This window comes from Neltuma alba, unplaced genomic scaffold (assembly GCF_004799145.2).
Source record: "Neltuma alba isolate B1F8T4 unplaced genomic scaffold, ASM479914v2 tig00010389_pilon, whole genome shotgun sequence".
Lineage (NCBI taxonomy): Eukaryota > Viridiplantae > Streptophyta > Magnoliopsida > Fabales > Fabaceae > Neltuma > Neltuma alba.
The window spans coordinates 176049-189731 of record NW_021635292.1 but is presented as its reverse complement, the minus strand read 5'-3'; positions in this window follow the sequence as shown (position 1 = coordinate 189731).

The window sequence follows — 13683 nt, the reverse complement described above, 5'->3', positions numbered from 1 at the left end:
CCTGATGTGAGGCTCATGACTAGAAAAACGATTGTGGCTGATGTTATGAAGTTCTTCCACCAACAAAAAAATAATTTGAAACAGAAATTGCAGAAAAGTATAGGTAGAATATGTTTGACTTCTGATTGTTGGACTGCTGTGACTTCTGAAGGATATATATGTTTGACGGCTCATTTTGTGGATGAAAAGTGGACACTAAATAGTAAGATACTTTCATTTTGTAGAATGAAGCCTCCACATTCTGGGGTGCAATTGTCTAAAAAAGTGTATGATTGTTTGAAAGAATGGGGGATTGAGAATAAAATATTCTCAATCACTCTAGATAATGCATCTGCAAATGATAACATGCAAGACTTACTAAAAGAGAAGCTGCTTTTGCAAGAAAACTTTGATTTGATTTGTGGTGGTGAATTTTTTCATATAAGATGTTGTGCCCACATCCTTAACTTAATAGTTCAAGAAGGTTTGAAAGTAGCAAGTAGTGCTTTATGGAAGATTAGAGAGAGTATTAAATGGCTGAAGGCATCTAATGCAAGAATGATTCAGTTCAAGCAATGTGTTGAGCAAGTAGGTGGCATTGACACTGCAATGAGCCTACGATTAGATGTGCCCACCAGATGGAACTCTACTTATGCAATGCTTGAGAGTGCACTTAAATATCGCCGTGCTTTTGCAAACTTTGCTTTGTGTGATTCAAACTACCCAAGATGTTTTAATCTGATAAATGATGAGTGGAATAGAGCAGAGGCAATGTGCAATTTCTTGAGGCCATTTGAAAAGATAACAAGATTGATTTCTGGGTCATCATATCCTACTCCAACTCTTATTTTATGCAAATATCAAAAATTGAGATGTTGCTTGATGCAAACATGAAAAGCATTGATGATGTGATTAGAGAGATGTCCAGAAGAATGAAAGAAAAGTTTGACAAGTATTGGCAAAATTACAATATTCTTCTTGCACTTGCTGTGATTTTTGATCCAAAATGGAAGTTTAATATCATCAAATATTGTTATGTAAAGATTGACCCTATCACTTCTTCTGAGAAGATTGCCAATGTCAAGAGCAAGTTAGATGTCATTTTCAATGAATATTCAAATATGGGGACATCAATCACATCATCTTCTAGACAAGGGTATGAAAGTGCATCAACTTGTAGATCTTCAACCCTTACAACTCATCATGTTTCTCACACTTCAAGTGCGTCAACAACAACAACCACCTCTTTTGATGATGCATTTGATGTAAGTTTTAAATTTGTCAATTAAATTTGTTTTTTTATTTAGCTTGTATTTGATTCAATTTTGATAATGCAGGATTATCAAGATATCTATGCAATCATGGATCATTCTTCTATGGACAAGTCTGAATTGGAAACTTATTTAGAAGAACCAATTTTGAAGCCTGATAATTGAAAGATTTGGATGTCTTGAATTGGTGGAAGAACAATCAAACTCGATTCCCAAATCTTTCAAGGATGGCAGCTGATATTTTGAGCATTCCAATCACAACTGTAGCTAGTAAATCGGCTTTTAGTATTGGTTCACGTGTTCTTACGAAGTATAGAAGTTCCATTCTTCCAACAAACCTTCAGGCTCTCATTTGTACTCATAACTGGTTGCATGGATTTGCATATAAAGGTAATTCACTAATTTATAAGTATTCTATTACAATTATTTATGCTTTTAATTGCTTAATTGTCTATGATTGTGGTTTATTATTTGTTGCAGAGAATGCATGTGATATTGATGATGGAGAAGAAATCATTGATATTTTTGGAAGTCAAGAAGAGCCGATTAATAGTGAAGCACAATCAAATATCCTTGCAATTGATGATAGTGATGATGAAGTTTTGAAAAAAATGAAGTTGCCACTATCACTTGAAGCCTGATGTTGCTTGACATGAACTCTATGCTTTAGTTGTTTATTGTGAACTTAATGTTTATTTGGTTGTTTATCTTTGTCTTTACTCTTCCATTTAGTTTGTCTATTTAACGGATTTTATTGCGATGTGATGGACTTTTTGAATGTTTATATATGATGTTGTTTCTATTTGTGACATAATTTTATTGATATTTATATCTTTTATTAGTAATTTTATTATTTTGATTAAATATGCAAGAAACATGAAATTAAATATGCAAGAAACATGAAAAAATTAAATTTGTAGTTAAAAGGGCTAAAAGCCCGCGGGCCAGCCCGAGCCCGTTATCCCACGAGCCGGGCTTGAAAAATTAGCATGTTTCTGAGAATCGGGCTTAAACGGGCTGGCCCGTTTAGGCCCGAGCCCGTCCCGGGCCGGCCCGTTTTCCCAGTGCTAAATGGAAGTTATGGTAGATGATCCCAAAGTTGTGGATCCAACGACTCAAAATAAATCTAGAATGGGCAGGGAAAGTGTGAAAAGGATAGGAGAGAAAGTGTAAAAACTTGTATTGCTCTTTTATCTTATATCTTCTTTTCATTAAAATTTTAAAATCTCACTTTTTCAGTTTTTTATATTAAGCTCATTGATATTTTCCTTTCTCTCCCTCTTCCTCTGTTTCCTCATGCCAAGCATAGGATAAGGGAATCCTAAATCAAACAAAATACTACGTCTAATCTTTAATATAAGAGTTAATTGAACTTTCAATTTAGTCTTAATTTCCAAAGTAGCTCTTGTAGTAGACATGTTAAAGATCTTATCAAATGGTAGTTTTAACTAATACACATGATTAGCAAAGGTATTCTAAGAAAGGTAATATTTATTTATTATAATACAACTAATTTAATTAATTTTTTAATCTCTTAGGTCTTATATTAAGAACCAAAGTTAGCATATAGCAGGGGAATGAGAGTGAATTCCATTAGTGTCCTCGTGACAATACATTTATTCCTCTCCTGTGCTGTTTGTCTCATATGCCACGGCATTTTAACAAAATCCTAAATCAAACAAGATATATAGCTTTCTCATGTCATGATAATATAATTAAGTCAAATGCCCTGGCATCATATATGTTACAATTTTTCATTTATCCAAGTGTTTCCTGCACAATGAATTATACCATTATAGTATCATATGTTTTGAAGATAAAAACATGGGGAATTCAAATTCAATGCAAGTCCAATCAAATTAGCATAATTGAGCACTTAAACCACAAATAATCCTTGGATTCAATTAAGTATAATTAACTCAAATAATTCAAAACATAGTGCTAAAAACTCAAATTTAGATATATGGAACAATAAAATAAATGGAAATATCAGGAGTCAATCCCATGGCCTTCCATTTACAAGATAGAGAGCTTTCATGCCATTAGAATATACATTAGCATATTCTATTTACAAGATAGAGAGCTTTCATGTCTCGATCCGGATTATTTTGAGTCTATTGTTGCAATGGACTCAAATGTGAAAAGACTAACAAGTGCAGTTTCTTTAAGCACTCACTTTTTCCCAACTGTGATCCTAGATTACACTAGTGAGCTCACAATTCATGCCCCTTAACACACACACACACACACACAAAAAGTAGGATTACCCATTGGTTGGAATGAAAGATTAGGTTTCGGTAGAGACTTGTCCCGAGCGATCTTCTGCCTATGTTTGGTAATCAGGGCTTGCACTGATAACGACATATAGTATATTTATTCTTTCACCCACTTCTTGCATCTTCACTGTCTCGGCACTAATTAAATATTACTTTCAATGACTAATATAAAAACTAATTGACTAATTTAAGAAGATTAAAAATTAGTTAAATTAATTATTTGTAATGAATAAGTGTTATTTTTCTTAAAATATCCTTGTTAACCAAGTATATGAGCTCAAACTACCATTTGATGAAACTTTTAATATGTACAACTATTACAAAGACTATCTAAAAAAGGATGAATATGATAGATAAGGATTTGGGCCTCATATTTAGAACTAAATTAAATGTCAAACTAGCTCTTATATTAAAAAGACAAGCAGTGGTATTTAATAATCACAGTTTATGATGAGTACATTACGCGGTATTGACTATACTCCATTAAGTAACCAAAAAGAAACCAATTTGGAGAAAACCGTGTTGTGGAGCTCTAGGAATAGAAAGGAAAATGAGACTGATTGCTCAGGTCACAGGCCACGTTTCTGAATGGTGCATTTGAATTGTTGCGGATAATCTTCTTTGATAATAGAACAATTTCAGTTATTTGATACTAGAATAATTGTATTTTTTTCAACTTATTTTGTTTATAAATGATAATGTAGTTTTTTAGTTAAATTGGATGAAACAGAAAAGAAAAATATATTAATCTTTTTTGGGTAGTTTCTTTGGTGCTAGATTCTGTTGTCTAAGCAAATAATAATATCATACTTATATCCCAGGGCCACAACAATAACAAATGTAATTCTAGATCTTTCTTATTTGGATACGTGTCAGCGTGGTATTGGATGTGCTATATAATATGTTGTATATCTATATTGTCTTAAATAAAATTAGCACAAACGAAGAGCCAGCCCAGTGATGAGCGCTTCTTGGTTACACACACATACATATTATGGTGTACATAGCATTTGCTTCTATTATTCCCTATTCCTTCCATTAATTACCCTCTACTACCCCCCCCACACAGAGAGAGGACACACAACTATTTTTACTCTTTATTATGATATTTTACGTGGCTTATCACATTGTATATTTACTATTCTTTACTAGAGACGGCCTCAGTTCGCTTAAATGGGTTCACTTTGGCATTTAAAATATCTATATATATAATATATAATAGAGATGTTGGTGTCTGTTATGTTAATGGTAGTTTCATCCAAGAGGGGGTGAATTGGGTGAGTTATAAAAATCTTGCAACTTAAAAGTAGTAAGCTTAAACGGAAACAGAGAGCATAAGTTAGAGAGATTTCACCGTAGATAGTAGATACAGAATTTATACTAGTTCGGTCACGATCACTTGACCTACGTCCAGTCCTCAAAACACCTCTAAGTATTTCACTAAGTTCCAAGATTAATCAAGCTCTTGGTGCTGCAGTACAGCAATTGATTCGCTCAATCACTCCCCCTTACTATCCGTAAGTTTACAATCCCACTCAAGAGTCCACACACTTGAGTTTCACTCAGAAAGTAATTGCAGATGATAGATAAAGCTCTCTCGCAGAGTAAATAAATGAGAAACACTAAAGCTCAGTATAAGCAAGAACAGAGTATTGAATGCAACAGTAAATTATTGGTAGAAGGTAACTTGCGTATTCAATCCCTTGCATTCAATGCTTCTTCGTGCCTTTTATAGTTGCAAAGGTTTAATAACCGTTAGACGGAAGAGCTTCTAGCTATTAGAAGTTCGGTTGCATGTCTTTCTAGTTGCAACGGTTTTCGCCATTAATACTTCTGACATGGTAGGTTACAGGCTACTAAACAACCATTGGATAACTGTTGAGTTCTTCTTCGTAATCTACAATAATGCGATAATCAAATAAATTTTTCTTCCAGATTAAGGCTTAGGATCATAACTGATTAAATGATAAGAATGAACATTCAGTGTTTGAAAGTGTATTCAATCAGTTGTTAAATATGTTTAGACAAGAGCTAGACATGGTTGATCGAAGTAATGATCGATGATTGGTTGATCGATCAACTGATCGATTAATCAAATGGAAAGAATTTGACACAGGCAAGTTTATTTAATGAACAAGTTATAGATTAATGATTTATCGATCAAGTAATCGATAAATAAAAAAATAACTTCAGAAAAGCATCCAGAGAAAAGGCTCAAGGTCACTTTTGATTTTGAATCTCTTAAAATAGAGAATTAAGATAAACAAGAAGGCTAAGAAAAGCTTGAAGAGAAATAATCAACAAATTTGAATATCATTGTAACTACTTGATGTTTAACAGAAATAAGTTGATGATCAATCAAGTGATCGAAAAATACTTGATCGAACATGTTATCGATAAAACTTATTGACATAGAAATAGATTTTTAACGAGTAATGATTGAGTACTTTATCGATTAATGAAATATAGATAATTTGATCGATAAAGATGTTTAACAACGATTTTCTTAAAGTGTACAAAACATATGACGGTCGATTAAGTGATTGATAAAGAATTGATCGATCAAGTTATTGATAAAGATAGTAGAAAGACTTAGTTTTGATTTGCTAGGAAAATGTTTTGATCAAACACGTTATATAAAAACAGAACATTCAGAAGTTTGAGTGATCGATCAATTTATTGATAAATAGATTATCAATCAGGTGATCAAAAAAGATAGCTTAACATAGTAGCATAGCGAGATAATGATGATCGATCATTTGATCGATAAAATACTGATCGATCAAGTGATCGACAAAAAGGTTTTGTTTGCACACTTGAACAAAACAATAAATAGGTAATTTATGATGCAATGATAGAAGAAGTTATCGTAAAACCTTTTATCGATAATGTGATCGATAAATTTTGATTAAGACAAATACAAAGTGAGTAAAGAGCTGTACCATTTATCTATCTTTTCATCGATGACTTATTTATCGATCATGCGATCGATAAATACTTACTAAACTTGTGTCCCATTATCTGATAGCCATTCGATTATTAGATTATCGATTGATCGATCGATAATATTCTGCAGGCTTCTATACACAACTGTGTTAACAATGATAGATCAACATATTATATATCAAGTTATCAATTAATATTTATGCTAAGTTACTTGTTTGCACAGAAAAGTTATCTATAACATGATCGATAAACCCTTGATCGATCAACTTACTGAAACACATATTCCTAATTTTGTATCATCAAAACCTTAAATCTAACATTCTCCCCCTTTTTGATGATGACAAAACCTATGTGAAGAGTTAATCAAATATCAACAGATAACAAAGTAAATCAAATCATAGAAACAGAAAAGACTTATGACAGATTAAAAAAACTTGCAGAAATACACTACTGATAATATTTAAACACAACTAACAACAATTAAACACCAGAGTTCAGATTACATATCAGAAGTATATGAATCATAACATAAGTAGTAGAAAAATATAAAAACATAAAAACATAAAAACAAAAACACAAAAACTAAACTAAACAGATTCCTTCTCTCCTTTTTTGTCAGCATCAGAAGATAGGGAAGGCAAGGTGATTGAGATGAGAAGAGGGGGAAGCTGAGCCAAAGGAGAGACAATGATAGAGGGAGTAGACTAAGGGACTATGATAAGAGCTAAGATAGGAGGAGGAGTGGGAAAGGTAGGAATAGATGGTGAAGGTGCAGATGGTGAAGTAGAAACAGGAGAAGTGGGTATAGATGAGGTAGGTGGTACAGACTCATGGTGAGGAGGAGATGGTGGATGAGAGAGCAGGTCTTCAAAACTGAAGGATGTATTGGGCGTATAGAAATTGTTGTAGAGAGAGGCTACCATCCCTTTAAGATCTCTGATTTCTCTTTCAACATGATCAAACCTTTGAGAGACTTCCTTTTCCAAAACTACCATAGCTTGGCGATGGAGATCTAGAATTTTGGTAATGCCCTCAAACTTCCTATCTGAGACTTCCCCATAGTCTTTAGTTGTCGAATACACTCTCCTCTCAAATTCTTGAAGTTCTTCCTGGAACATTTCCTTGAGTGATCTTTCCAGAAATAAGGGTCCAGAGGTATGAGAAGGAGCTGCAGTGGATTTTGCCTCATCCTGAGGCCTAGAGGAGCTAGCAGCAGGTTGTTTCCCTTTATCTTTCTGAGCTAGCTTCTGTGAAGGTCTAAGGGGCACAGAGGTTTTCATCCTGTTTAGTTGATTTATCCCAAAAGAGGGTACCTTCACTTTGACCTCACCAGGTTCCATTGGTGCAATATTGTTCACTTGAAACAGATAGGTAGCTAGCTGAGGATAGGGGATAAGAGTTGACTTGGATTTGTTGAGCACAAAATCCTTCATCTCATTATAGATTAGAGCTCCTATATTTAACTGTTCTCCACTGATTATTCTTGCCAACAGAAGGTAATCATCTTGATTGAGGGGGGAGAAGCTTTTATATTTATTGACTATGCTTCTTGAATAAATGTACTGAATTATTCTGTAATAATCACACATCTGTTTAAGGGGAAATTTAGCTTACCAGGAAAATTGTCACTTTGTATTAAAATCTTGTGAGCCTTGATATCATTCATTTTACTTCCCCTCATATGGTCTTTTGTCCCTAGTTACTCATTCAGCTTAGCAGGAGTAAAAGTAATTGTTCTACCTCTGAGATGTGTTTTTATATAATCACTTATGAGATTATCCTGCTCATCATATTCTTCACAAGACTCCATATTACAATAGAATCGTTTGACTACTTCAGGGCAGTATTCTCCTCCAATGCTTAACCAGTTTGAATAATATTTCAGGGGATCATCCAAATTTAGTCTAATCTTATCATTGGTTTTCAGACTCTCCAAGTTCACAGATACAACAAGGAAGAATTTTCTGGTGGCAAAATCAGCTTTGAATTTCACTTGGTTTACATCCTTTTCTAAGTTGCCAATGAGAAATTCAGATGATTTAGAGGGGATACCTTGGCTTGGAGCTTGATGTGATGTACCCTCACTTGCTTTTTGTTTCCTCTGTCTCAGTTGCTTAGGGATAGGAACTCGTAAAACAGCCTCTATAGCTTTCTGAACTGAAACTTCATCATCAGATTCTGTTTCAAACTCCTCGATAACCATTGGTAGCTTGGATTTTGACTTTGACCTTGGAGATTTTCTCTGAGGAGTAGGTTGCTCTACGATTTGACTTTCCCAAATCTTCAATACTCCTTTTTTCTATGATGGTCTATATTTTTTCTTCATAGTCGAGGGAGTAGTATCTCTGGACTAGGTTTGTTTTTCGGTGCTTTCCTCTTGGTCGACATTAGGTTGCTTAACTCTTGCCATTTCTTGTTGTACCGAAGGATTTTGAGGATTTGATTAGTGAAAAGAGTGTTTGAAGGATACGGTGGAGAACAAAAAAGCTTCAGGAGAGATTTTAAGTGGAAAGGGAATAGCAATTTAATAGAATAGTGAGTTTTTGGACTGTTGCGTAAGAACAGGGGAGCGGTTTATCGAGTTAGGGCTCTGATAACTAACGAGGGCTTTTCAAAAATTGAATGTTATAAACACAAAAATTATCGATCAACGAATGATTGATCACGTGTTCAATAAATATGAAGAACACACAAGAACACTGAAGACAATTATTGATCAAGTTATCGAGCAATAAATTATCGATCATGTTATCCATAAAAATTAATGAGAGAAATGCGTACCTGGTCTGATTTATCGATCATTTGATCGATTAACATTTTATCGATCATCTGATCGATAATTCTTAGCAAATTGATTGATTTGTCTCAAATCCTCATTGCTCCTGATCGATGTGTTGATCGATAATTGGCTTATTGATAATTCTCCTTTCAAATTTGTTCTCTTGCTTCACGTACTTCATTTATCGATCAGTTGATCAATAAATTAACCCTTCCTGGTGGCATGATTTTTTATGTCTTTATCAATCATTCGTTTACCTTTGTTTTTCTTAGATAAAACAGAGCTTCCTGCAAAACAAATTTCTATACACTTTGATGTTTAAGTTAGTCTTTTAATCATCAAAACACTTAAATCTAAGGATTCAAATTAGGGAGATTATGAGATTTCTTACAACTCATTGGGATTTACCATTCCCAATTCTCTTCTAAAGTAATTGAACTTCTGTTGATCGAGAGGCTTCATGAAAATGTCTGCTATCTAATATTTAATGAGGATGAATTCTACTTTTACATCTTTCTTTTAAACATGATCCCAAATAAAATGACGTCGAACGTCAATGTGTTTAGTTTGGGCATGATGAACTAGATTCTTGGACAGGCTTATTGTGCTCGTGTTGTCACACAGAATTGGAATCTCCTTTAAGTTGATTCCCAAATCTTGTAGTTGTTGTTTTAGCCATAGAATCTGAGCACAACAGCTGGCAGTGGCAACATATTCTGATTCTATGGAGGATAATGCCACAGTATTCTACTTTTTACTTGACCAAGAGACAAGGCATCCTCCAAGGAATTGATATTAACCACTGGTACTCTTCCTTTCTATCTTATAACCTCCATGATCAGCATCTGATATCCCATTAGATATTCTGCGCCCTACTTCGGGTACCAGATTCCCAAATTTTATGTACTGACAAGATATATGAGGATTCGCTTGACGGCTTGTTCATGTGATTCTTTGGTTACTGATTGATATCTGGCGCACATTCCCACACTGAGTTGAATATCCGGTCTGTTTGCCTGAGATAGAGTAGTGACCCAATCAATCATCTGTACTTGGTTAGATTCACATTCTTGCCCTTCTCATCTGTGTCTAGTGAGATGGTTGAGCTCATAGGAGTTTTTACACTTTTGGCATTTTCTAATCCATATTTCTTTAGTAATTCCTTGAGATACTTAGTCTGGGATATGAATATGCAATTTTTCTTTTGCTTGATTTGTAATCCTAGAAAGAAGTTTAGTTCTCCCATTATCGACATTTCGAACTCACCTTGTATTAGCTTAGCAAACTCTTGATAGAGATCCTCATTAGTAGCTCCAAAAATAATGTCATCCATATAAATTTGAACAATCAAAAGTTCCTTTCTACTTTTTTTAATGAAAAGAGTAGCATCCACTTTGCCTCTTTCAAAACCTTTTTCTATCAGAAAATTGCTAAGGCATTCGTACCAAGCTCTAAGAGCTTGTTTTAAACCATATAAAGCCTTTTTTAGTTTGTAAACATGATCAAGAAAATTTGAGTCTTTGAAACTAGGAGGTTGTTCGATAAAAACTTCTTCTAAAATGTAACTGTTCAAAAATGTACTTTTAACATCCATTTGATATAATTTAAAGTCTTTTATGCAAGCAAATGCTAAGAGTACTCGTATGGCTTCCAATCTAGCTACTGAAGCATATGTTTCCTCATAATCAATATCTTATTTTTAATTATAGCCTTTAGCTACTAATCTGGCTTTGTTCCTAACGATTTGCATAGACTATCGAGCTTATTTTTGAATACCCATTTGGTGCCTATGAGCGGACGATCATTAGGTCTAGGTACCAATTCCCAAACTTGATTCCTCTCAAATTGGTTTAGCTCTTCCTACATCACAACTATCCAAAATTCATCGGATAGAGCTTCGTCAACATTGGTAGGTTCAATATGTGCGATGAATACAGAGAAGCGCACTTCATTGAACACTTGTCTCTGGGTTTTGACCCCTTCATTGACTTCACCAATGACTTGTTCCGGAGGATGGTTTCTGTTATACCTCCAAGCCTTGGGCTGTTCTAAGTTTTCTTGTGAAAGAGGTTCATTTGAATCATCTTTGTTTTCTAAAAATTTTTCTAAAGGTACTTTATTTGAAAATTTGTTTAAATTCAATTTTTAAAAATTTTGAACAATCTCAGCATCATCATCTAGAGGTTTTGAAATTGGCTCAGTTTCAGCAAACACGACATGTATTGATTCCTCAATTGTGAAAGCACATATGTTGAAAACTCTATAAGCTTTATTGCGATTAGAGTAACCTAGAAATAAACCTTCATCAGCTTTAGGATCAAATTTACCGAGATTCTCTTTATTGTTATTGCGAATGTAGCACTTACTCTCGAAGATTTTCAGATGAGCCAGGTTAGGCTTTCTTTCTTTGTATAGCTCATATGGTGTTTTCCTGAGCAGTGTTCTGATGTAAGCTCTATTAGAGATGTAGCAAGCCGTGCTCATTGATTTAGGCCAGAACACTTGCGAAATCCCTTTCTCATTCAACATTGCTCTTGCCATTTTCATGAGCACTGTGTTCTTTCATTCAACAACTCCATTCTGTTAAGGATTTCTTGGTGCTGAGAAGTTATGATCTATCCTGTGCTCGTCACAGTAGTCTGCGAATTCATTGTTTTTGAATTCTCTTCCATGATTAGACCTGATTGACACAATCAAAATACCTTTCTCATTTTGGACCTTTTTGGCAAAAAACAATAAATGCATTAAACGTTTCATCTTTAGAGGAAAGAAATAGAGTCCAGTTAAATCTCCAATAGTCATCAACTATCACAAGAGTATACAGATTTCCACCGAAACTTTTAACTCTTGACGGACCAACCAAATCCTTATGAAGCATTTGGAGTGGCCTTTCAGTCGAGACTGTCTTCTTTGATTTAAATGAGGACTTTGTTTATTTACCTTTCTTACAAGCATCACAAATAATATCATTTTCGTACTGAATTTTTGGTAAACCAATAACCAAGTCTCTTTTTATTAATTTTGATAGCTAATTCATGTTAACATGTGCAAGATGTTTATGCCAAACCCAACTTTCCTCCTTTTTGCTAATAAAACAATTTTCAAAAAGTTTTGAATCAATTTGAAGAGTATAACAATTACCGTCCCTTAGAGCTCTCAACTTTACATTCAATTCTTCCTTCTTCAATGGCAAGTCATCTTTGCTTATGACTAAACATTCTTCTGAATTGAAGGTTACCCAGTTGTTTTTGTCAGTACTCTGATTGATACTGAGCAAATTGTGACATACGCCTTCTATTTAGTACACATCTTTAACCTTCACCCTTTTGTCACTTCCTATATCTCTGATTCTAGCAATTCTTCCAGATTGATTGCCGCCGAAGCTTACTTTGCCTCTTTCTCTTGGTTTGAGTGATGTGAAGTTCTTGGTATCACTCATCATATGTCTGGAGTATCCACTATCGATGTACCATTTGTTCATTCTGGATGCTTTGAGGCATACCTGTAACAACACAATCATGTTTTAAGTACCCATACCTTCTTGGGTCCTTTTTGGTTAGTATGAACTATCATAGGCACATACGTACCTTTGGGCACCCATTTTAATGTCCCGTAAATTCATTTCTTCTTGTGATAACAAGAAAAGGTTGTATGAGCTTTACGGTTACAATAAAAATATAATGCAAAAGGATTAGAGGAATGAACAGTATTTCTAAAGAAGGTAAGATACGGCCGACCACTACTTTTCTTCTTTCCTTTTGTCTTATCTTGAACAGGATCATATCCTATTCCGGTTTTATCCATTGAACATCGTTGAGCTCCCAGAATCACTTTGATCATTTCACTGCCCTTAGTGAATTTTTCCAAGGTTCTTGTGAGATCCTCGGCTTTGCTTCTATTCTGTTCACATTCCGTACATACTGGGGGTGGAACTGTGTTATCTTTCTGCTTTGCTTGCTGTTCCTCCAGAAACTTTATTTTTTTCTTGGAGCTTACCAGTTCCTTTGCAATTCTTACTAATTCTGAATGTAATGCATTGTATTCAGATTGTAATTTATCATAGGAGGGTTCAGAAGTGATTACCTCGTCTGTCTCTGAATCTTCATCTTCCTGAGCCATGAGACATATGTTAGCTGTTTCTTCATCATCGTTGTCACATCCAGTAATATGGCAACTAGGAATAAGGATATTCCTAAATATTTAAGGGTCAAAAGCGATAAGGAGAAATAGAAGAATTTTGGTGGAAAATAATTATTATAATTTTCCAAGCCAATTATGAAAAGTTTGACTAATTAAGGAAAAATTGGTTAAGAATAATTATGAAGAAATATTTTCAAGTCTCAGAAAATTAAGGAAAAATAAGGAAAATGTTCTTTGAGAATTATATGGAATTATAAAATTATTTTTATGACCAATTTGCCCTTAGAGAAAT